The sequence below is a fragment of the Sarcophilus harrisii genome, chromosome 3, assembly GCF_902635505.1.
Source record: "Sarcophilus harrisii chromosome 3, mSarHar1.11, whole genome shotgun sequence".
Lineage (NCBI taxonomy): Eukaryota > Metazoa > Chordata > Mammalia > Dasyuromorphia > Dasyuridae > Sarcophilus > Sarcophilus harrisii.
In genome coordinates, this window is record NC_045428.1 from 515,964,905 (window position 1) to 515,991,007 (window position 26,103).

At 35.0% G+C, this 26,103-nt stretch overlaps 1 pseudogene; it reads left to right on the forward strand.

Annotated features, from left to right (window-relative positions):
• The first annotated feature begins 21,545 nt into the window (after positions 1–21,545).
• Positions 21,546–23,971, forward strand: LOC105750083 (annotated as a pseudogene).
• The last annotated feature ends 2,132 nt before the right edge of the window (positions 23,972–26,103 follow it).

Sequence of the window (26,103 nt, forward strand, 5' to 3'; positions counted from 1 at the left end):
ACAGGCTTAAGGTAGAATGGTGATTTGGGCAAGTGATACAATGAGTTGGGGCATGTTGAATTGGGATGTGAATACAAGGAAGGAAAAGCATATTGCTCCATGGAAGGTTTCCAAAGTTTAGGATGGATGAATCTCAGAGGGCCAATGCTCTTTTTGATACATGCATGTTTTCTACTGTATTTCTATAGTATTTTTACTTTTTTTTTCTTTCTCATGGTTTCTTCAACTTTTGGTCCAATTTTTCTTATATAACATGACAAAAAATGTGTTTAAAAGGATTGCACATTTTTAATTTATATCAGACTGCTTGCTGTCTTGGGAAAGGGTGAAGTAAGGGAGAAAAATTTAAAACACATGACCCACATGTGCAAAAATGTTTGTAGCAGCTCTTTTTGTGGTGGCAAAAATTTAGAAAATGAGTAGCTGTCTATCAGTTCAGGAATGGCTTAATAAATTGTAGTATATGAAGGTAATAGAATATTATTGTTCTATAAAAATGATGAACAAGCTGATTTTAGAAAAGCCTGGAAAGATTTACATGAACTGATGCTGAGCAAAACAGGCAGAACCAGGAACCCACTGTGCACAATAATAGCGAGAATGTGCTATGATCAACTATGAAAGACTTTCATAGTTCAGTGATCCATAGGTTCAGTGATCCAAAGCAATCCCAATTGACTTTGGACAGAAAATGCCATCTGCATCCAGAAAAAGAATTATGGAGATTGAATGTAAATCACTACATGCTATGTTCACTTTTTTTTTTTTTTTCTTTTCCCATGGTCTTTCCATTTTATTTGATTTTTCTCTCCCAACATGATTCATAAAACAATATGTATTAAAATAAATAAATTTTAAAAATTAAAAAAAGAAAAGAAAAATTTAGAACACAAAGTCTTACAAAAATGATTGTTAAACTCTCTTTACATGTATTTGGAAAAAATTACTCTATATTTTATTGCAAACTTACTTTTTCAGCATTTTAATCCATTACTCTCATCTATCTATTTTTTGTTTTAGTCAAACAGGAATACTGAATGTCTTCTGAACACTTTCTGCTTTTTCTCACCTCCATGCCTATTATAAGACTTTTCCTTATTCTTGGAATAATCTGCCTCCCTCCTCTACCTATTGAAGTCCTTAAAATACCAAATCAGATTTTACTTCCTCTATCAGGCCTCAGAGTCCTACTTCTAAAACTAAGCTTCTTCTTTAGAATTAACTCATCTAGCTCTAGTATTTTCTTTTTTTTTTTTTTTTTTTTTTTTTTTTATTTTTTTTTTTTTTTTTTTTTTTATTTAATAGCCTTTAATTTACAGGATATATATACATGGGTAACTTTACAGCATTAACAATTGCCAAACCTCTTGTTCCAATTTTCACCTCTTACCCCACCCCCCACCCCTCCCTAAATGGCAGGATGACCAGTAGATGTTAAATATATTAAAATATAACTTAGATACACAATATATACGATACCACATACATTATTTTGCTGTACAAAAAGAATCAGACTCTGAATTATTGTACAATTAGCTTGTGAAGGAATCAAAGATGCAGGTGTGCATAAATATAGGGACTGGGAATTCAATGTAGTGGTTTTTAGTCATCTCCCAGAGTTCTTTTTCTGGGTATAGCTAGTTCAGTTCATTACTGCTCCATTAGAAATGATTTGGTTGATCTCGTTGCTGAGGATGGCCTGATCCATCAGGACTGGTCATCATCTAATATTGTTGTTGAAGTATAATGATCTCCTGGTCCTGCTCATTTCACTTAGCATCAGTTCGTGTAAGTCTCTCCAGGCCTTTCTGAAATCATCCTGTTGGTCATTTCTTACAGAACAGTAATATTCCATAATTTTCATATACCACAATTTATTCAGCCATTCTCCAACTGATGGACATCCATTCAGTTTCAGTTTCTAGCCACTACAAAAGGGCTGCCACAAACATTCGTGCACATACAGGTCCCTTTCCCTTCTTTATAATCTCTTTGGGATATAATCCCAGTATAACACTGCTGGATCAAGGGTATGCACAGTTTGATAACTTTTTGAGCATAGTTCCAAACTTCTCTCAAAATGGTTGGATTAGATTCACAACTCCACCAACAATGAATCAATGTCCCAGTTTTCCCACATCCCCTCCAACAATCATCATTATTTTTCCTGTCATCTTAGCCAATCTGACAGGTGTGTATCTTAGAGTTGTCTTAATTTGCATTTCTCTGATTAATAATGACTTGGAGCATCTTTTCATATGACTAGAAATAGTTTCAATTTCTTCATCTGAGGAATTGTCTGTTCATATCCTTTGACCATTTTTCAATTGGAGAATGGCTTGATTTTTTATAAATTAGAGTTAATTCTCTATATATTTTGGAAATGAGGCCTTTATCAGAACCTTTGACTGTAAAAATATTTTCCCAGTTTATTGCTTCCCTTCTAATCTTGTCTGCATTAGTTTTGTTTGTACAAAAACTTTTCAGTTTAGTATAATCAGAATTTTCTATTTTGTGATCAGTAATGATCTCTAGTTCTGCTTTGGTCATAAAACCTTCCCTTCCACAGGTCTGAGAGGTAAACTATCCTATGTTCCTCTAATTTATTAATAATTTCATTCTTTATGCCTAGGTCATGAACCCATTTTGACCTTATCTTGGTGTCTGGTTAAGTATGGATCAATGCCTAGTTTCTGCCATATTAGTTTCCAATTTTCCAGCAATTTTTATCAAACAGTAAGTTCTTATCCCAAAAGCTGGGATCTTTGGGTTTGTCAAAGACTAGGTTGCTTATATTTGTTGACTGTTTTATCCTTGAACCTAATCTATTCCACTGATCAACTAATCTATTCCTTAGGCCAATACCAAATAGTTTTGGTAACTGCTGCTCTATAGTATAGTTTTAGATCTGGTACAGCTAAGCCACCATCATTTTGATTTTTTTTCATTAATTCCTTGAAATTCTTGACCTTTTGTTTTTCCATATGAACTTTGTTTGTTATTTTTCTAGGTCATTAAAATAGTTTTTGGGAGTCTGATTGGTATAGCTAAATAAATAGATTAGTTTAGAGTAATATTGTCATCTTTATTATATTTGCTTCGCCTATCCAAGAGCATTTAATATTTTTCAGTTGGTTAGATCAGACTTAATTTGTGTTAAAAGTGGTCTGTAATTTTGCTCATAAAGTTTCTGATTTTCCCTTGGCAGATAGATTCCTAAATATTTTATATTATCAGTAGTTACTTTAAATGGAATTTCTCTTTGTAACTCTGACTGTTGGATTTTGTTAGTGATATATAAGAATGCTGATGACTTATGTGGGTTTATTTTATAACCAGCAACTTTGCTAAAGTTGTGGATTATTTCTAATAACTTTTTAGCAGAATCTCTAGGGTTCTCTAAGTATACCATCATGTCATCAGCAAAGAGTGATAATTTGGCTTCCTCATTGCCTATTCTTATTCCTTTAATCTCTTTCTCAGCTCTTATTGCTATAGCTAGCGTTTCTAATACAATATTAAATATACGTGATGATGGGCAACCTTGTTTCACTCCAGATCTTATTAGGGAATGGTTGCAGTTTGTCTCCATTACATATGATGCTTACTGATGGTTTTAAATAGATGCTGCTGATTATTTTAAGGAAAAGTCCATTTATTCCTATACTCTCAAGTGTTTTTAATAGGAATGGATGTTGGATTTTATCAAATGCTTTTCTGCATCTATTGAGGATGATCATATGGTTTTGTTAATTTGGTTATTAACATGGCCAATTATATTGATAGTTTTCCTAATATTGAACCACCCCTGCATTCCTGGTATAAATCCTACTTGATCATAGTGTATTATCTTGGAGATGATTTTCTGTAGTCTTTTTGCTAATATCTTATTTAAGATTTTAGCATCAATATTCATTAGGGAGATTGGTCTATAATTTTCTTTCTCTGTTTTCAGCCTACCTGGTTTAGGTATCAGTACCATGTCTGTGTCATAGAAGGAATTTGGTAGGACTCCTTCATTTCCCTATTTTATCAAATAATTTATATGCATTAGGGCCAATTGTTCTTTAAATGTTTGGTAAAATTCACATGTAAATCCATCTGGTCCTGGGGATTTTTCTTAGGGAGTTGTTTAATTGCCTGTTCTATTTCTTTTTCTGAAATGGGACTATTCAACAATTTACTTCCTCCTCTGTTAATCTGGGAAGTCTATATTTTTGGAGGTAGTCATCCATTTCACTTAGGTTATCAAATTTATTGGCATAAAGTTGAGCAAAATAACTCTATTATTTCTCTAATTTCCTCTTCCTTGGTGGAAAGTTCTCCTTTTCATTTTAAGACTACTAATTTCATTTCCTCCCTCCTTTTTCTAATCAGATTTACCAAAAGGCTTATCTATTTTATTGGCTTTTCATAGAACCAACTCTTAGTTTTATTAATTAGTTCAATAGATTTTTTACTTTCAATATTTTAATTTCTCCTTTTAATTTTAAATTTCCAATTTAGTATTTGATTGGGGGTTTTTAATTTGGTCTTTTTAGTTTTTTTTAGTTTGCAAAGCCCAATTCATTAATCTTTTCTTTCTCTGTTTTATTCAAGTAAGCCTCTAAGGATATAAAATTCCCTCTTATTACCTGCCTTGGCTGCATCCCACAAATTTTGGTATGAAGTCTCATCATTGTCATTATCTTGGAGTGAAATTATTAATTGTATCTATAATTTGCTGCTTCACCCAATCATTCTTTAAGATAGATTGTTTAGTTTCCAATTACTTTCTGGTCTATTTCCCCTAATTTTTTGTTGAATGTAGTTTTTATTGCATCATGATCTGAAAAGAAAGCATTTACTATTTCTGCTTTCTTGCATTTAATTTTAGGTCTTTATGTCCTAATATATGGTCAATTTTGAATAGGTTCCATGAACTGCTGAGGAAGAAAGTATATTCCCTTCTATCTCCATTCAATTTTCTCCAAAGATCCAACATACTAATTTTCTAATATTCTGTTTACTTCTTTAATTTCTTTCTTATTTGTTTTGTGGTTTGATTTGTCTAATTCTGAGGTGCAAGGTTGAGATCTCCTACTATTACAGTTTTGTTGTCTACTTCTTCTTGCAACTCTCTTAACTTCTCCTTTAGGAAGCTGAGGTGCCATACCACTTGGTGCATATATGTTTAATATTGATATTGCTTCGTTGTTTATGCTACCTTTGCAGGATGTAGTTTCCTTCCTTATCTCTTTTAATTAGATCAATTTTACTTTTGCTTGATCTGAGATAAGGATGGCTACCCTACTTTTTGACTCACCTGAAGCATAATAGATTTTGCTCAGCCTTTTACCTTTACTCTATATGTATCCCCTGCTTTAAATGTGTTTCTTGTAAACAACATATTGTAGGGTTCTGACTTTTGATCCAGTCTGCTATCTGTCTCCTCTTTATGGGGGAGTTCATCCCATTCACATTTACGGTTAGAATTACTAAATCTGTATTTCCTGCCATCCTAATAACCCCAGATTGTGCTTTACTTATTCTTGCCTCCCCAACCCTCTTTCCCCTTTTAAACTTATGTACCCCTCTTGTATCACGATCTTATCCTCTTTATAATCCCCCCTCCCCTTTGGTCTTTCCCCTTCCTTCCCTTATTACTCTTTTTCTTTTCCTTTTCCTCTCCCCGTTTTAATGAGGCGGAGGAATTTTCTCTAAAACAAATGTCAATTATTTTTCCTTTGAGCCAACTCTGATGAGGTAAGATTCACACAATGTTCCTCCCCCTCTCTAAATTCCCTCAGATATGATAAGTTTCCTTAGCCTCTTTGTGGGATGTGGTTTCCCTCTTTTATCCCTCCTTCCCACCTTATTCTGCCATCATCCCTTTTCCATATCTACTTCCCTTTTTATGTTATATCAGTACTATCAAATTTTACATGTATTTTTTGTAATATCCACAACAGAAATACAATTCTCAAGAGTTATTTTTACCTTTTTCTGCATCTCTTGAGGTTCTATTCTTGGAGATCAAATTTTTGTTTAGTTCTGGTTTTCTTCAGAAACAAATGGAATTCATTTGTTTCATTAAATTCCATCTTCTTCCCTGGAAGAAAATGCTCAACTTACTGGGTAGTTTATTCTTGGCTGCATCCCAAGTTCTTGTGCCTTTCGGAATATCATATTCAGGCCCTTCTTTCCTTTAATGTAGAGGCAGCCAGATCTTGGGTGATCCTTATTGTGGCACCTCGGTATTTAAATGGTTTTTTGGCTGCTTGTAAAATTTTTTCCTTAATCTGATAGTTCTGAAATTTTGCCACAATATTCCTTGGGGTTTTATTTTAGGGTTTCTTTCAGAAGGTGTTAGATGAATTCTTTCAATGCCTATTTTACCTTCTGATTCTATTACATCTGGGCAGTTCTCTTTGATGATTTCTTGTAAAATAGTATCTAGGCTCTTTTTTCATCATAGTTTTGGAAAGTCAATAATCCTCAGATTATCTCTCCTAGATCTATTTTCCAAGTCTGTCATTTTAGCAAGTAGATAATTCATGGTTTTTCCAGTTTGTCATTTTTTTGGTTTTGCTTGACTGATTCTTGCTGTCTCAATCGTCATTAGTTTCAATTTGTTCAGTTCTAATTTTTAAAATTATTTTCTTCATTAGCTTTTTACTTCTTTCTGTATATGTCCAATTGAGTTTTTGAATGTATTGTTTTGGTCTGTGGAATTTTTTCCATTTCACTAATTTTTTTTAGTGAATTATTTTCTTTTTCAATTCACAGATCCTACTTTCTTCGAGTTCTTTGTCTTTTCAATTCACAAATCCTACTTTCTAGTGAATTCTTTATTTTTTCCAATTCACAATTCTTACTTTCCTGAGATTTTTTTATTTTTCCAATTCACCAATTTTGTTTCCCTGCACTTCCTGGGAATTTTTTAACTTTTTCAATTCAGTATTTCAGGGAAGTTGTTTGCTCTCTTGTAAAGGCTTCTCTTTCCTTTCCCATTTATCTTCTAACTCTCTTTTGAGACTTTTAATGGTCTCTTCTGAGAAGCATTATGTAAAGGAGGACAGTCTGATGCATTTTTGCTGTTTGAGGTCTCTTCAGGTTTGCTGACCTGCTCTTTTTCTGCATAGAAGCTGTGGATCGTTCTTTTCATCTTTTTATTCATGTTTTAAAAGCCTTTAGGGTGGTCTCCTAGGCAAGAGGGTTACCAGCTTCCTCTGCAGAGCAGGGAGAGATGTAAACGATTTCCGGCTCAAGGTATGGGAGTGCTCCGAGTGAGAGTTTTCCCTTCCCCCAACAGGAAGTGGATTCAGCACTGGCCGAGCTATCAAACTGCTTAGTAGGGCTGAGTGGATTATCGATTGCCCTCGGCTGAGGCTAAGTGGTGAAGTGTCACTGCCCCAGGCCGGAGCCTCTTGTGGGACTGTGAGTATTAGCAGCTGAGCACAGACTGCAGACCGCCAGGAACTCTGCCCCAGTGTCTCTGCCCAATGCAAATCGGCCCTGGAAAAGCTCTATGGCCCCAAGCCGAGCTCCCCACTGCGCAGATTGGAGGCTAACCGGGCTGCGTCCTCCTGCGGTGCAGGATCACAACTGCCCCAAGGAAAAGCCCGTACTGCGGGTTGGGGCTGCTCAAGCTTATGCTGAGATCTGTGCTTTCTCCCTCGGTTTGAGACTCTCCTCGAACCTAATTTCTCTCCCTGTCTGCTTGATCTCCCCCCTGGCCCCGGAACCAACCTTTTTTTAGGAGACTGCAGATTTTCTTGACCGGTGAGTTGTTCTATTTCTTATCTTTACGAATTGTAGCAGTCAAGACTATTTTTGAGGCTCGATATAATATTGATAAAGAGGGTAAGAGAAGAGCTTAGAAAGTCGCGTGTGTCTTCTCCGCCATCTTGGCTCCGCCCCCCTATTTTCTCTATTATATATTACAACTCTATGGTTTATATCTTACCCCTAATAGACTATAAACTTAATAAGTACAGAGACCTTGAGCACCTATACTTCTGACTACATTTCTTTCTTAAGGACCATACCTTAAACCAAAACCAATCTGATTCTGTTTGGCCACCAGTAGGTCCTAGGCCAAACCCCATTTGCTCATTGTGTGGTCCCTAATTTACTGAGCTTGAATATAAATAGCAATTATTTTGCATTGGCTGGGAACCCTGATGGTCTTCTATTAATTTATTATTTAGATTTTTTTGGACTAGGCTAAAGAGGAGATTCTTTGCCTCAATTGCTACCTAGCTTTAATTATTGAATGGGTGCAGCCTCAGTCAAATTGAGATTTGTTGAAGATCTTAGCTTAAAAAGACCAAGATTGAACGGGAAGGCTATCTGGCTGTGACATCTGTCACCCCATTGATCACCAGGGTTGATTTGGCTGATCTGGCTGGCTAGGCGGGTGTCCCCTTCCTCCCTCACTGCTATGAGCATCCCTCCCGAAACTGCATGCTCAGTCCAAGAGGATGACTTTCCCTGATAGAGTGTATGTTCTTTGGTTAAGAGTATAGGAGTAGCTTCTAGAACAAGCTCCCAAAGTCATAAAAAGACCAAGGTCTCCCATTTTATCCAGAGCCTCCAGTCATCCTGATCTATATCTGGCCACTGGACCCAGATGGATCTGGAGCAGAAAATCAGGCAGGTGACCTTGCCCAGCCCTCCTCACTTAAATCCAATTCACTTGCATGTCATGTTCTCACCTCTTTGATGTCATGGTCCTGTTTGAGAAGGAAGAACAAACAATAATACCCATTGTTCTATGCAACAGTAGGCACTTTATTTTTTAATTTATTTATTTTTAATGAGGCAATTGGGTTTGTGACTTGGTCATACAGCTACTAAGTGTTAAGTGTCTGAGGTCAGACTTGAATTCTTTCTAAATTTAGCGCTGATATTCTTCTAACCACTGTACCATTTAGCTGCCCTGGCACTTTATTCTAACAACCAAAAAAATCTAGTTGCAGACAGCCTTGTAATTTCCATCTTCTGCTCTTATCTAGCCTCTCCCAATCTATTCTCTCTTTCCCTGATGGTTTCTCTTTTTCTTTCTTAATTATCTTCAATCTACATTATAGTACCTTCATTTCCTTTAATTTTTCATTCTTCCTCTTTTATTTCCTTTACCTCTATCTCTCTCCTACTTGGGTCATCCAGAAACACCATCCAGTAAGATCATCCTTATAGCAGCATAGCTACCAATTTTTAAAAAATAAATAGTATTTTATTTTTTTCCATTTCCATGTAAAGACAATTTTAAACATTCAATTAAAAATTTTTGAAGTCCATTTTTTACCCTTACTCCCTTCTGTACCCTTTCTGTATAAAGGTGAGCAATTTGATATATGTTATATATGTGTAATCATGTAAAATATATTTCCATGTTAGTGCTGTTATGAGAGAAGAAACAGACAAATGGGGAAAAACGTGAAAAAAAATAGGATGAAAATGCTTTGATCTGCATTCAGACTATATGTGGACATAGTTTTCTATTCTTAGTCCTTTGGAATTGTCTTGGACCATTGTATTGCAGAGATAGTTGATCAATGCACAATGTTGCTGTTACCATGTACAGAGTTCTCTCAGTTCTGTTCACTTCATTTTGAATCAGTTCATGTAAGTTTTTCCAGGTCTTTCTGAAATCTGTCTCTTCATCCTTTCTTATTAGTTTAACTATTGTTATTTATTGTATAACAGATTTAAGGATATAAGGGGCCTTAGAGATTATTAATCACTCTCTCTGATTTTTAGATGAGAAATGTTTAGATGATTTTTGATGCACAAAGAGTTTAATTGATTTCACCATGGTCACACAACTAACATCAGAGACAGGGTTTGAATCAAGGTCTTTCTGACTCCCAGATCCAGTGTTCTATCTATTATGCAATGCTTTGTCTTTCCTCAGCTATTTTCATTTTGGAACTTGTGTCCATGAGTGAATGAACATTTTTTTTTTTTTTGTCCTTCGTTCTTGAAGACAACCATGACATGTAAATGAATTGGATTTAAGTGAAGGAGGCTTGAAAAAGGTCACCAGACTCATTATTTTGGTTCTGTCACAAGATATAGATCAGGATGACTGGATGTGGCCCTGGTTGCAATGAAAGACCTTGATATTTTTAAAGTAAAGTGTTTCACAAGTCTACTTTGGTGTAAAAGAAGATCTGGGCTCATATTCTGAGGAAGAACATAAATAAATAGTATAAAAAAGAAAAAAAAAACTTTTCCAGTGCAAGGGAAGAGAAGGGTACCAGTAAATGAACTTTCTCTTATCAGAATTGATTCAAAGAGGGAATATCATATATACTCAATTGTGTATAGAAATGTCTCCTACCCTACAAGAAAGTAGGAGGGAAAGGAGATAAGAGAAGGAGGGGAGGGTGAAAGAAGGAAGACTGAAGCAGGAGGTAGTCAGAAACAAAACACTTTTAAGGAGGGACAGAGTGAAAGAAGAGAGAAAGAATAGAATAAATGGGAGGAGGATTAGATGGAGGGGAAAACAGCAAAAGTAAACATGAAAAAAAAATTGATTCGGGTTTCTCTTATAATGGCCCCATTTCTCAAATGTTTCTTTCTTTTCTTTTCTTCCTTTCTTCCTTCCTTCCTTTCTTCCTTCCTTCCTTCCTTCTTTCCTTCTCTTCCTTCCTTCCTTCCTTTCTCTTTCCTTCCTCCCTCCCTTTCTCTTTCCTTCCTCCCTCCCTTCGTCCCTCCTCACATTCCATTATGCAATCCCATATGGGATCCAGATGTACAGTTTAAGAAGCTTTGTTATAGGTCATTAGCAATGAATTTAATTAAAATCGGATTTTCCCCAATTTATAATTACTTTAAAATTTTTTGATATTTTTTTTAAATTTATGGAATAAAACAAGAATTTTAATAACTCCATCATAAAAAAGATTGCACATTAAACTGCAAATCTATTATGTTCAGTTTTCTATTCATTTTAAATACTTAAGGTTATCATGTAAATTTCTTTTTTTCTTTTCTTTTTCCTCTTTTTTTCCTCCTCCAAGATCCTAGAAATGGCTGATACTTATTAGTAGGTAAGTATGAATATACATGAAAATACTTGAAAATGTAGAAAGTATTATCATGATAAGGGATTATGGGAAGACTGAAGATGTGGAATAATGTGTCACTTACTGCATGTCAGTGAATATGAGACCTGGGAAAAGCCCCTGTCTTGTCATCTTATAAGACACTGATAGAATACGTTTCTGAGCATCTTGTAAATTCCTGGCCTATTACTTCCTCTGGCCTGGCAAAGATGCTTGGTAAATTAACATAATCTGAGACTTGAACTCATTTTCTAGCTCAGGGCAGAAAAGAAAAATGCCAAAGATACAGCTGCAGACAGATTTTAATTTTAATTTTTTTCAAGTACAGATCTCATATAGGATAGTTCCAAAAGGAAGCCACACTCTTGCTCTATATAACAAAGCTTCTTAGGTGGTAGGTGCTTTTTTTCTCTTTTCTGAGTCCTTAGTATTTTAAAACCTCTGCTCCATTAAAGGTTTTTGTGCCTTGGGAAAGTACTTTGCTGATGCTGCTTGGTTAGGCCCCTTGAGATGCACAATAAAACTTTTTGTTGCCTTTTTGCTACTTGGTTTAATGATTTGTTTGGCGTCAGATTTTGTTTGCCAAGTAGTTTGCTCATTTTAACCCAATATGAAAAACAGCTGAAACCTCATGGAATAAGTAGTGGTGGCAGGAGTATATACTTTTTTTTCCTAACTCAATTTTTAATACCATAGAAATGTTATCTATTGTAAGAACATATTTCTTTGGAGAGGAAAAAGTAATTAAATCTAAAAAAAAGTGTAAAGTTGTTAACAGAATCTAATGTGATAATGATAGCAATAGTCATAATAATTATTATTACTAACACATATAATGTCTTTTATGTGTCAGCACTGGGCTAAACATTTTATAGATATCTTATTTAATCCTCAAAACAACCCTGGGAGGTAAATGCTATTTCAGATGAGGAAATTGAAACAATCAAAAATCAGCATCTAAGTCTAGATTTGAACTCAGGCTTTCCTGGTTCTAGGCTTAGTGTTCAATCCACTGTACCACATAATTTTCCTGAATGAATAATTCTTTTTTTTTTTTTAACTAAAAATTCCTTGAGGACAGATACTGTTTTGTTTTAATCTTTCTACCCACAGCACTTCCAAAAGCACAATCTTCTATAAACATTTTCTATTTTTTCAAGTATTTTTATATATATTATTTCAAGGGAACAATCATACTGGGTTTGGGGGAAGAAAAAAGGGGGTAAAAGAAAAGAAAAAAATTCACATGATAATCTTATATATTTAAAAGAAATAGAAAGTTGTACATAATGACCTGCTTCAGGAGACTTTCCCATTCTGCCCTTTCCTCACCCCCTTCATTTCCTCAGAGATTATTTCTCATTTACAACATTTGTATCTATATCATCTCTATTAATATCTATTTTGATGATATTTATATCTATGTCTATGCATTATAACTAAATCTACAGCTACAGCTATAGATATATACTTATGTCTTCTATAAATACAGTTATTTGTTTGTTATTTCCCATCTTAGAATGAGAACACCTTGAGGGTAGGGTATATGTGTGCATATCTTTGTATTTCCAGAATTTAGCACAGTGCCTGGCACATAATAAGGAGCTAATAAATACTATACTTTATGCTTAATTTGTTGACCTAGCATATATTAAGCACATAAATGCTTGTTGATCAAATAAGTGACTTCTAAGATGTCTGTCCTAGGCCTCAAGCCTATCAACTCTTTCCTTTTAAAGAAAAATAAACTTACTTCCTTTTCAAGAATAGTTTTCTGTCCTTCCTATTTTCCCACTATGCTAGGCTTAAATCTTCTGCTTTATAAATAGGATTCTTGTCCTGTGAAAAGGACTTTAAGTTTCTCTTTGCGCATGCTCTCTGAAAGACATCACAAAACATTTTTGTTGCTTTTTTACTACTTGATTTTAATTTTTTGTTGGGAGGAAAGGTTCAGTCAGGTAGAATCATAGCTGAGATTGAAAGTAAGGCTAAGGAATTTAAAAACTGGTACTTGGAAAGCTTTGATTTGCCCTCAGTGAGTCCACTTTCTATTTTTAACACCATGAGAAAGCAATCCAGGAATGAATAAACAGAAACAGCTCTTGCCTCAAGCCTATTTAGGTCCTAGTAAACAACACTTTAAGATTCTAATCTTAACCCCCTTTATTTTTTTGGTAAAAAAAAACATTTGGAGAAAAAGAGCCTGGTGGAACAGGGAAGAGGGGGAAAGAAGAGAACAAAAAGTCCCATCTTTGTCTCACAAAAAAGTCAAAGGACTTTTTTTTTTTTAAATAGGAAATAAGTATTAAGCTTTCAAATTGCTATGAAAAAACTGGGTTTAGTTAAGGGGCCCTGAAATTAAACTAATAATCCTGGAGGAAAGTTAAAATGAACGAGAGGTTCAGAGAGCCAAGGACCCCTTCTAACTTTTGAAAATCTCAGCTATAATGAAATGCTGTACATGAAAACAGTCAATTATCTCTTAAGGAAAATAAGGTGATTAAATTAAACCACACCAGGGATTCTTAAATTGGGATACATGAACTTTTATTTTTTTACTATGCAACAATTATTACTCTGACTCCCCACTACTTGAAGTCTAAGTTTGGGACATTTCACTCCTCTTCTTTTTCATCTCCCTCTTTTTAAGGTTCTCCTGGATCCTTAAAGAAATTATGGATGGGTAATTGGTTTATGTTATCGACTCAAGACCCATTGACTGTGTTTCCCCAATTTTAGGGAGTCTCTAGTACCTCAATTCTTTTTAACCACTTAATTAGATTAGCTTTGACAAAGGAATACTTACTTTCATAGTATAATAAGAATAATAACACAATCATCTCACCACTCCCTTGACCCCCTGTTCCCTGCCTCCCTTTCCCTACACCTGGAAGAAATAATTCCTTTTATTACATCCTCAGCTTCTGGGAGGGGAGGGCCATATAGTTCCACAAATTAACTTGGCCTTCATAGTTCTGCCAAGTCCAAAGCCTTGAGCTGGAGTCCTGGTCATCCTGGTTTCTCAGTGGTTCCTTGCTGTTTGCCAGTAATGTTTGGCCTACAATTCTGGCCCGCAGGTGTCTAACTAGAGCTTCTGGATCCACTCTATTTTATATGGTTTTCAGTGTGTGTATGTGTGTGTACTTATATTTATATATATACATATATATGTATACATATATGCATATGCATATGATGTTGCTGAACACATCCCATGCTTGATGTTTATATGGTTTTGCTTTAAATTGGAGTTGGGTTGCAAAAAAATAAACCCTTTGGCTTATTTGTTTTCCCAAGATTGAGCTCACTCCACCTAAACCAGGTATTTGGAATTTTCTGGGGAGTGGTAAGGAGGGGTACTAGTCTAATAACCCTAAGTTTATTAACTTTTAAAGGGAATCCAAATTACAGGGAGGTGCTGTGAGTGTGAAGGATTATACAGAGAAGGAAGAAGAGAGGTTCATAGTTCTTTTTGTCCCCTTGAGATGTCCTTAATGATCTCAACAAGGAACCGCTAGAGATGTCCATAGTCTTCAAAATTTGATATTCCTACAGCCTCACCAACTTGATTAGAAAATTTGATTAACCCTCATATATATGGATTCATTCACTGGATTGTCTACCCAAGTATATGACATAATCTGGGCAGCATGAGTTCTTTATGTACTTAATTTTTCAATGTTATTACCTGGCCAATCTCTTTTGCATAGATCTACAATGCAATACAACATAATTCAATAAACATTTCTTAAGCACTTACTATGGACTACACATTGCATAAGCATGGAAGTACAAATAGAAAAGAAAAAAAGGCCTTCATCTCAAGGGACTTACAGTAAAATGGTGGAGACAATTCACAAAATGAAGATTAAAAGTATGTGTGTGTGGGATGGGCTTTAGTGGGAGTGCAGTGTGATGTGGTGGAGTTGAAATCAGAGCAGTTGATGGAAAATGAAGAGTTGGCTATATATTCTGAGCTCTCTATGAAGGGAAATTTGGAGAAGAGTCTTTTGTTCCACTCTCCAATCTTCCAAACAGAGTCAGAGACAACTGAGCATGCTGATAACCTGAAGTGATTTCTATGATGATGAATTTCCTGATGTTGGATTTATCCTGGAAGAGCATGCTGTTGGTAAAGACCAACTCAAACAGAGCAGATGATGGGGAATGAAGTTTCTGCTTGGAAGCTTCTGTAGTATTCTATGGCTTACACAACCAGTATGTTTTGGAGACCTGAAAAGCTGAAGAATCTTGACCTAGACAGGGTATCTTTCTTGTATTTGAATTTTGTTCAGAACATCTTCTGTGTCACTGAGGAAATGGTGGTGACTATTTTTCCCCTTGTAGGTATATCTTGATTTACATGATATATTACAGTTAATTATCTATATGCTATATTTCTCTAGTATAGGAATTCTTCACTTTGTATATATATAGGCATATGTATGTGAATACATGTGTGTGTGTCCTTTCACAGGGAAGCATATGAACTCCTCAACATATTTTTAAATTCATAAAATAAAATGCATAGGATTACAAGGAAAAATTAGTTATATGATTTATCAAACATTTACCAAAACATTAACACATACACATACACTTTCATGATTCTGAGTTTAAAACCTCAAAAGTATATCCCAAACTTTGTGAAGGCAAGGACTTTACTTGAGCGTCAGAATCAGATTTCCTCTACTAACCAGCATTTATTATTAATAAACTAGCATGCACTATCTGAATAGTGGGTATTAATGCTTATTAAAATGGCCTCACTTTGGCTTCAGAATTAACTAACTACTAGTATAGCATTTTCCACATAGTAGTTGCTCAACTTTGCTCTACTCACAGTAGGTTCACTGCCTCATAAAAACTCTACATAGTAATGGAGTTCTTAACCATTTACTATGTCATGGACCATTTTCATAGTCTAGTAAAATCAAAGAACTCCTTTTCAGAATGACATTTTAAAATGCATAAAACAAAACATATAAGACTAGAATGGAAGCAAAAGGTTAATGGAAATAAAGATTTATTTCTTTTCCCATCTTAGTTTGCAGATCCCTAAAATTTGGCCCAGGTTAAGAACTCCTGATATGGGAGGAAAAATGGGCAGAAAAGGTAATGGGCATCAAGAGAAATCATGGTGAGAGAAAAGCTGTTGGTTTTGGAATCAAAGGACCTCGATTTGCATCCTGCTGCATATCACATGTGTGATGTTGGACAAGTCATTGCACTGTTCTTCTGAGTATTAGTTTTCATACTAGATGGCCTCTTTCAGTATCCAGATCTATAGCACTATCAATATGACCTGTTTGTAAATAGACAAACTAGACTAGAAGCCTTGGGAATGAAGCCTACCTCTGATATGTGTTAAGTATGACATTCTATTTATTTCAGTAATACTGTTTTCTTATTGTAGTAGAAGAAGAATAATACTAATGCTATATACCTTACAAGGTTGTTATGAGGAAAATACTTTTTAAACCTTAAAGCTCTTTGTACATTTGAGCTATTAATAGCTTATGGCATCTGATATTTGCTTTAATGGGAAAAGAAACCTGAAGGGCAGTGAAGGCATTTGTCTAAAGGAGCTGCAGAATGCTGTATTTTTGAGGAGAAGAGTGGTTGTATGAATTCTATGATATGAATTATACTTCTATGGTATTATTGTTAAAGCACTTCAAAAACATTACCTAATATATTCTCAAAATGTTCCTAAAGGGGCAGGAGGTAAATAAGTGCTTGCTTCAAATCAGATATTTATATGTATACATTTCTCACCATTTATCACAGCTTTGCTTCTAACTTAGGCTTTTATATTTCTATGATGCAGGAAGGTAAGACCCAGCTAATTTTTTATAAATAATTTTTAAATGTTCTTTTATTTTTATTTTAATAAAAACTTTTAAAAAAGCTCTTCTCTTCCTACTCACTGAGTTGTCATTTGTAAAGTAATTTTTTTTTAAAGAAAGGTTTAAAAAAAGTAGTTCAGCAAAACGAAATCACCCATCTGGGAAGTTTGACAATGTGTATATTACACTCTCATAATTTCCTATCTGGGCAAAGAAAGGGGGGCATTTTTCCCATCTCTTCTCAATATCCAAATTCAGAGATCCAGCTAATTTTTAGTTCACCCTTTAATTTTGAAGTCATAGAAAATTGCAGGGGGAAGGATCACTCTAAAAAACAGAAAAGAGAAAAAAAAAGAGAGAAAGAAATGAAAAGGGAAATTTGGGAGGATACAAGTTGCTAAAAGATCACAAGGAAGGTTACTTTCTCAAATCCCTGAAATTTATTTTAGGACGATCAGCATTTCTTTCCATATGGTAGTTTCCTAAAATGCATTCATGTAATTTGCCATGCTTTGAAAATGGAAAGAGGAGGGAAAGAAATTTGAGGGAGTACTGAAAGAATGGCAGGGTAAAAGAAGAGATGCCACAACACAGCATAAGTAAGAGCTAAAAGGACTCTGGAGACCATTTAGTCCAAACACATAATTTTATAGATGAGAAAACTGAGGCTCTGAGAGAGAGAAGGAACTTGAAATCTCAGACAGTACAACATTTGGCAATTTATTAACCACAAATATGAGGAAGTTTGGCAGGAGTGTGGAAATATAAACTGTTGACCACACCAAGTTAGTGGGAATTTTTTCTTCAAATTAGTTTGTCAGGCAATCCCTGTTCTTCATTATGAAGGATAATTTCATATTTGGCTAACATAATTCATCTGGCTCAGCTCCAAACACATAAAAATACTTTATTGAATCTTATTTTCTCATATTGTGTCTGGGATAGGAGGAAAAGAAGTGGGAGAGTGCTGTGAGTACTCTTCCCAGAAGAGATCTATCTGGGGGCTCAATGACATGACCTTGTTAGTAACAGTGAACCATGTAAAACCTCATGCAACAAAGAAACTCTCTTGATTTTCAGAGAGAGAAAGAGACACAGGGACAGAGATAGAGAGACAGAGAAAGACAGAGAGGAACAGAGGCAGAGAGAGAGAAAGAGGGAGAGACAGAGACAGAAACAGAGGCAGAAAGATAGAAAGATAGAAAGATAGAGAGAGACTCAGAGTGAGACAGAGAGACACAGAGACAGAGAGGCAAAGAGAGACAGAGATAGAGTAAGACAGTAAGAGAGAAGCAGACAGTAGAGAGAGATACACACAGAGAGACAGAGATAGAGAGAGAGAGACTGAGACAGAGAGTAGGGAGCACTTAATATGTATGGCCTTATAGGACAAAGATTTTTGGGGAAATTTCCATATCACAATTCAGGGGTCCTCAAACTATGGCCTGCGGGCCAGATGTGGGAGCTGAGAACATTTATTCCCCTCACCCAGGGATATGAAGTTTCTTTCTTTAAAGGCCCACAAAACAAAGTTTTTGTTTTTACTATAGTCTGGCCCTCCAACAGTCTGAGGGACAGTGAACTGGCCCCTATTTAAAAAGTTTGAGGACCCCTGACATAAATTGATCAAAAATTATTTATGAATTGAGGATATAATTTTTAAAAATGCCCCCAAAGATACTGACACACAAACATTCCAGCAAATAAGATGGAGTTATTTTACAAATTCAGTCCATCCCTAAATCCCATTAGTTACCCTGACTGGAGGGCTCATAGCTCATGCTTTAATTCAGAGAAAAAGAGGGGAGAAAGGGGAGAAATTAAGGGGGAGGGTAAAGAGAAAGGAGAGAGAAAAAAGTAAAAGTGGAAAGGTAATTAGGGTAAAGGCAGTTTTGGGGGGGGCAAAATTAGAAAGGGAGATTGAAGAAAGGGAAAGGGAGAGAAAAGAGAGGGAAGAGAAAACTGAATTAAATCAACACATGCTATGTTCACTTCTTTATTCTGTTTTTTAACTTTTTCATTATTTTTCCATTTTGCTCTGATTTTTCTCTCCCAACATGATTCATAAAGCAATGTGTGCTTAAAACAAACAAATAAATAATTGATAAGGAATAAAAGAAAACAGAGGGGAAAAGATAGACAAGAAAGGAGAGAGAAAGAAGAGAACATGAAGAGACAGAGGAAAAAAATGAAAGAGAAAAGGAGCTAAAAAGGAGATCATACAGTTTCTAAACTGATTGCAAGGATGAGCAAAGCTCTGGCACCCAAATAAAAGAAAGAACTTTCAGTAAATCCTAGTGAAATCCTGTGACTCCTCTCCCTCAGTACTCTGCTCCTTCTCTCCCACTGAATAGCATAAAGTGAAATCACATCTGAATGTGTATCTTTGAAGTTCCCTGATAATGCTGCCTAGAAAAAGGTCCTTTTGATCTTATGAAACAACAAGAAACTGGCTACTCTTTCTCAGTTCTCTGATTCTCCATTCAGAATCATTGCTAATTACTGATTTCCTTTCTGAGACATTTATTAAATAGAAAATTGGGAAAGGGCTGCCCCATCTTCTACATAGAAGGTTAAAAACTAATCTTAAGAATCAGCTTCTCAGTCTTACTCATTTTATAAATGAAGAAACTAAGGCCTTCAAAGACAAAACAACTTGCCAAATGCCTCAAAACTTTTAAATAGTAGAAGTGTGATTAGATCCAGTCACCTGCCACCAAATCCAGCATTCCTTTAAGAATACCACATTGCTTCTGCGTTTCTTCCTTCTTTTAGGTGTCCTACCTTCCCATTTTAGACATTAAATACTTTTAATAACTAAATACCTTTAAGCTATCTTCTGCTTGTCTAGCACACGCCTATCCTCCCCAGACTTCTTTCTTTCTATATATCTCTCATTCTGGAAAGATAAACTTACTTTCTCAATTGCATTTTTGCCATGTGACCTCTGGAAAATATCTGACTTTTCTGGGCCTTGGGTTTCCTTCTCTGTTAATAAATTACCAATCATTCAACATTTGTTAAGCTCTTATGTTGTTCTAAAAACTGTATTAAGCATTGGGTATACAAAAAACAGGCAAACAATGATTGTTGTCTTCAAGGAGCTTACATTTGTCTAGGGAATAGTTAGACTATATGATATCTGTTCCTGGAATTTATGACCAAAGAAGAACTAGAAAACATTATAAAAGACAAAATAGACAACTTTGATTATATTAAATTTAAAAAAGTTTTTACAGAAACAAAACCAAAAGAAACAAGATTAAAAAGTGCAATGTTGAGAAAAAAAATTTTTACAGCTAGTATTTCTGGTAAAGATCTCATTTCTTAAATATATAAATAATTGTGTCAAATTTATAAGAATATGTCATTTCCCAATTGCTAAATGTTCAAAAGATATGAACAAACAATTTTCAGATGACAAAATTAAAGTCATCTATAACTGTGTGGAAAAATGCTCTAAATCACTATTGATACTGAGAAATGCAAATTAAAATAATTCTGAAGTACCATTTCACATCTCTCAGATTGAATAAAATGAAAAGAAAAGATGATAAATGTTGGAGGGAATGTGGGAAAACTGGAGCACTAATGCATTGTTGGTGGAGCTGTGAAATGATCCAACCATTCTGGAAAGCAATCTGGAACTATGCCCAAAGGACTATAACACTGTGCTTATCTTTTGAAGCAGCAGTACCATTACTGGGTCTGTATCCCAAGGAAATAATAAAGGAGGGAAAAGGATTCACAGGTGCAGAAATACTTGTATCAACTCTTTTTTGTGGTAGCAAAAAATTGGAAAAGGAATTGGAAAATTTATTAACTGGGGAATCATTGAACAAGTTGTGGTATATGAAGGTAATGGAATATTATTGTTTTATAAACAATGATGAACAAGCTGATTTTATAAAAACCTGGAAAGATTTACACGAACTGATGCTGAACAAAACAAGCAGAACCAAGAATACACTGTACACAACGACAGAAAAAATGTGTTATGATCAACTATGAAAGACTTGGTTCTTCTCAATGATTCAGTACTCCAAAGCAGTCCCAAAAGACTTTGCAAGAAAATGCCATCTGCCTCCAGAAAAAGTACTAAGGACACTGAATATATATCAACACATACTATGTTCACTTCCTTTTTCTGTTTTTTTTTCTTTCCCATACTTTTCACTTTTGTTTCAATTTTTCTCTCCCAAACATAATTCAAAAAGCAATGTATATTAAAAATAAATAAAATTTTTAAAAAAAGATCCTTTGTATCTCTATGTGGATGATTTGATGATTCCTTGAGATCATTTAAAACAATTACTTTAGCTGGTAAATAAATCCAGCTTTTTATTATTGTAGTTATTTTAAGAATATTATCTTAGTCTATTAATTAGTTAATAAAAAAGCACAATTCTCCCATTCCTGCTTCTCTTATACTCCTGTCTTCCCCTTCACACTTCCTCCCCTCCACCACCTTTTCGGCTGTCCTCTAATTGATTTTATGATATTTCGTGGCCCTTCTTAGTCAGGTGGGGAGGCTCCAGTTCCTTCTCTCCTCCTAGGGAACCTCAACATCTAGGATCATCCTTTGCTTGCAGCAAAAGCAGCTGATAATATTTAAGATAAACATTTAAATCCAAAAGTGATGGATGGGACTCAACATTTGAAAACAATTTCTGTTAATTATGCTTCCATGGCTTTAATTGGTTCATTGGTACACAGTGAAACTGATGACCCAGATTCTAGCAGCAGTTTATTTAAAACAATGTGATCCCACCTCACCCAATCAAAAACCAAGAAATATATCTCCCTTAATTGTGGAACAGTCACCTGTAAATACTCAGTTGAGAGATGATTCAAACCAGTACTCTTCAAAACCAAAACTATTTCATTTGTGGGTTGTTTTTGAAAATTGGAAGAAAAGGAAAAGAGAGAGAATATACAAACCAACTGGAAGGCCAAAGGGAAGGCCAAAAAGAAGCTTAAAAACAAAACAAAACCAGTCAGGCATTGTACTGACAAAGGACTCATTCAAAGACAAAGGTTTCTGATTCCCTTTGATTGAATCAGAGAATGGAAGGAAATGATTATATTGGAAGAAAATTTTAGGCTATGAGCAAGCAGTTGTAAGAGGATTTTTCAACTATGTTAAGGAAAAGAAATGTGAATCCCACATCAGAGAAGTTTTGAAGCATCTGGATGTTAGTGAGAATTTAGAAAAAGAAGACTTGGTGTAAGAAGATATAAATATTTAGATGACAATGGATCTATTTCTCCTATAGAAGAACCCAATGTGGAAGACAGTCAATTGAATGATCACATTGAATGTGATATTAGATTAGTGGAAAACAGTTGTTTCATATTAAGTGCTGAATTCCCCAAGAAGGTGAAGACAAAGATAAAAAAGGAAGTTCTAAAGAATAGAAATGACACACAAGAAAATAATTTTAAGAAAGATGTAACAGATTTGCCCAGTAAAAAGAAAAATTCCAAGGACAAAAGGAAAAGAAATGGAATTTACATTTAGGAATTTAGTGATTAAAGCTATGGGAATTTTTCAGATGATTCCAGTCTGCTTCTTTCTTTGGATGTTGTTTTAGCTGGTCTGCCAAAGGAGATTTGCAGGATATAAGACAAGAAAAGAAGTTGGTTTGGAGCAGGGTTTTGGATATAGAAAGAATATTGCTACCTCAGTTCTGAATTTGACATCTCAGTACAGCCTATTAAAAATCCAGGAAGACCAAAGCTGGATACATAACAGGCTAGTTTTCAACATTCTAAGTGTTCTTACATTAACTACAGCAAGCTATGCTGTAATTTAAACATATTAATGTTTCAAGATGGAGAATGCAAAAAGACAAGACAGTTCAGGAAAAGCAAGAGCCATCAGAAAGAACACTATCAATCTAAAATGGCATCTACCAGATTCCAGAGGGGAATTTTAGTGTACAACAGACCTAACTTTCAGTCCTACCTACTTAGAGTAGTATGTCCTGTTTTAGAGAATTCAGATGATAACCATTGTGTTCCACACAGGGAGGAAATCATGAGACAGCATCATGTTCAAAGTCTGAAGAAGATACATTTAAGCTATCTACTATTATGTTAAATGTATAAAAGGAAGAAAATGAAAACAAAAGAACTATTGGTGCCTCATTTTTTTTTCTGTTATGGTATGGTAAATTCTAAGAAATTATTTTTAACTTGTTCTTTCATTTCAACCATGTCCAACTCTTTGTGACCCCATTTTGGTTTTCTTGACAAAGATACTGGAATGGTTTGCTGTTTCCCTTTTCTGCTCATTTTGCAGGTGAAGAACTGAGGCAAACAGGGTTAGATGACTTCTCCAGGGTCACACACTCAGTGTCTGAGGCCAGATTTGAATTCAGAAAAACTCATCTTCCTGACTCCAAGCCCAGTGTGCCACTTAGCCATTCTATTATTTTCAAGAACATTCATTTATCCACTCAGCATTTGACAATATTATAACAGTGTTTTTTGACTGTTGCTCCATAGCAATCAATTTTACAGGGTACAGTGGCATATTTATCTTTACAAAAAAAAAACCTATCCTGTTCAAGTTTCCTCCTCTGTAAAATTGGAGTAACAATACCACCCACCTTCCAAGGATGTTGTGTGGATCAGGTAAAATAATACAAATTGTTTCCTCATGTATAACTGGAATTGGTTGAACTAAAAAAAATTCTGAGGTATATCCTACTCTAGAACTAGATCTGCATCTCTCTCCCTCTCTCTTTTTTTAATTCTAGCTCCTCCAAAGTTCCTAGCATAGTTCTGGACCAGCAAAAGATACTAAATAAAGTCTTGTTCAAATGGAAGACAGACTCCTTGCCTGGTTCATACAGCATGGCAGATGGTTAACCACCTTCCTTTGTTTGTTTCTTGCCCATCTGTCTGGTTTGAATTATAAATGTCAGTGGCAGGACAAGATGTGTTTCTAACTGTATGATACATATAACACTTTTCATATTATTGGCATTTGAATAGCTCATCATACTCATAATCACTCTCATTACTATTGATAGCAGCAGCTTGCTCATCAACAGTTAACAATCCTCATATTAGTGCCAAAATATGAGTAATGAGACATCAACATGGAAGGAAGGGAAAAAAAAGAGATGGAAGAAAACAGGAGAACTGAAATTTTCTCATAAGGGTTCCTTGTTTCTGATTATTCAGACTCATTTATTTTCTGTGGACACAATATGGAGGGTCAGAAGACATCATCCAAAAAGTTCAAGGTAGAATGTGACTTTAGATAAACTTTGTTAAGACTACATATTAAGTGAGTTGTTTGTTTCTCCAGACACTGTCTTAGTGCTTGATATTAAGGAGAAAACCTACAAGTGAAACATAGGACAAAAATAACATAAATCAGCTATGTGTTCTCCAGAGATTTTACTGAAAGCTTTTGATATTTGAGGCCTTTTCACTCATTGCACAACTTATGAAGAAAAAAAAAATCAAAACATCTTATTACCAAAAAAAGAAAGATATTATTGAGCAATTGTGTTGTGAAATGTTATATATTTTCTAACTGCCAGCATACTAAGGTTTTATTAAAACTATGACTTAATGGAATCTACTATCATTTTTATCCAGCTCAAATTTCAATCAAATTTAAATTTTAAAGTATTCTAGTAATTTAGGTTTAGTGGAGCCATGCTGTCCATGGAAAATGATTTATTTTGATTTAAATGTTTATTTAAAAATTGTCCTTCACATGTAGCATAAGTAAAAAGTTAGAAGACATGGTAGAGACATAGATGTAATATAGTTTTCTATTTGATATAAACAATGAACTTTTGAGATGTATAATAGATTGACATTCTCTTGTTCATTAAAATCACAGAATTTCAAATTGGAAAGGATCTCATCTATCTTGTCCAGAAAATTTCATCCGAATCATCCTCAAAAAAAGGTTACCAAACTCCATGTGAAGATCTTCATTGATAGAAAAATCACAACTTCTTTTGAGAAAAATCAATTTTTTGACATCTGAAGAAAGCATTTATTTAACTCGACCTGTACCCAAAGTATGCTCACTACTCCACACAATAGCCTATTCAATTCTTTTATTATTATTATTATTATAACTTTTTATTGACAGTACATATGCATGGGTAATTTTTTACAACATTATCCCTTGCACTCACTTCTGTTCTGACTTTTCCCTTCTCTCCCTCCACCCCTTCCCCTAGATGGCAGGCAGTCTTATACATGTTAAATATGTTATAGTATATCTTAGATACAATATATGTGTGCAGAACTGAACAGTTCTCTTGTTGCATAAGAAGAATTTGATTCAGAAGGTAAAAATACTCTGGGAAGAAAAACAAAACTGGGGTCCTCAAACTATGGCCCGCAGGCCAGATGTGGCAGCTCAGAATGATTATTCCCCCTCACCCAGGGCTATGAAGTTTATTTAAAGACCCACAAAACAAAGTTTTTGTTTTTACTATAGTCCAGCCCTCCAACAGTCTGAGGGACAGTGAACTGGCCCCCTATCTCATTTCCCAGTGTTCCTTCTCTGGCTGTAGCTGATTCTGTCCAACATTAATCAATTTATCCTATTCAATTCTTGGGCAGTTCTAATTGTTAGGAAACTTTTGAGAAAGTAGAGTCCTCCTAAAAACTCCACAGATCCTAAATTCAGTAACTAATATATTATTATGCTAAATGATGGAGATAATAAAGCAAGCCAATTTCTGTTCTCAAAGAGTTCTACTGGGAGAATAAGAGGAAAAATGGGAGATAGTCAAAACAGGAAAGGCACTAGCTTTGAGGTAATTTAGGAAAGTTTCCTTGCCAAAGTTTGGACTTTATCTGGACCCTGAAGGAAATCAGAAAAACCAAGAAAATGGGATGGGGAGAACTCTAGAAATGAGGGTCTGAGATGGAGCATTTTGTATAAGAAACAGCAGAGCTCCAGATTACTGGATTAAAGAGAATGGAGAGGTGGTAAATTATAAAATGTAAGAATATTGGAAATGTAGGAAAGGACCAAATTATGAGAATTTTAAAAAGTTACAGAAAAACTTATACTTGATCTTGAATAGGGAACCAGTGGAATTTATTGAAGGGGAGTGGTTAGGGTGGTGACAGAGTTAGACCTATACTTTAGTAAAATCAGTTTGAGAGTTGAGTGGACAAGTCCTGCAGTGGAGAGGGTATGAGGAAAG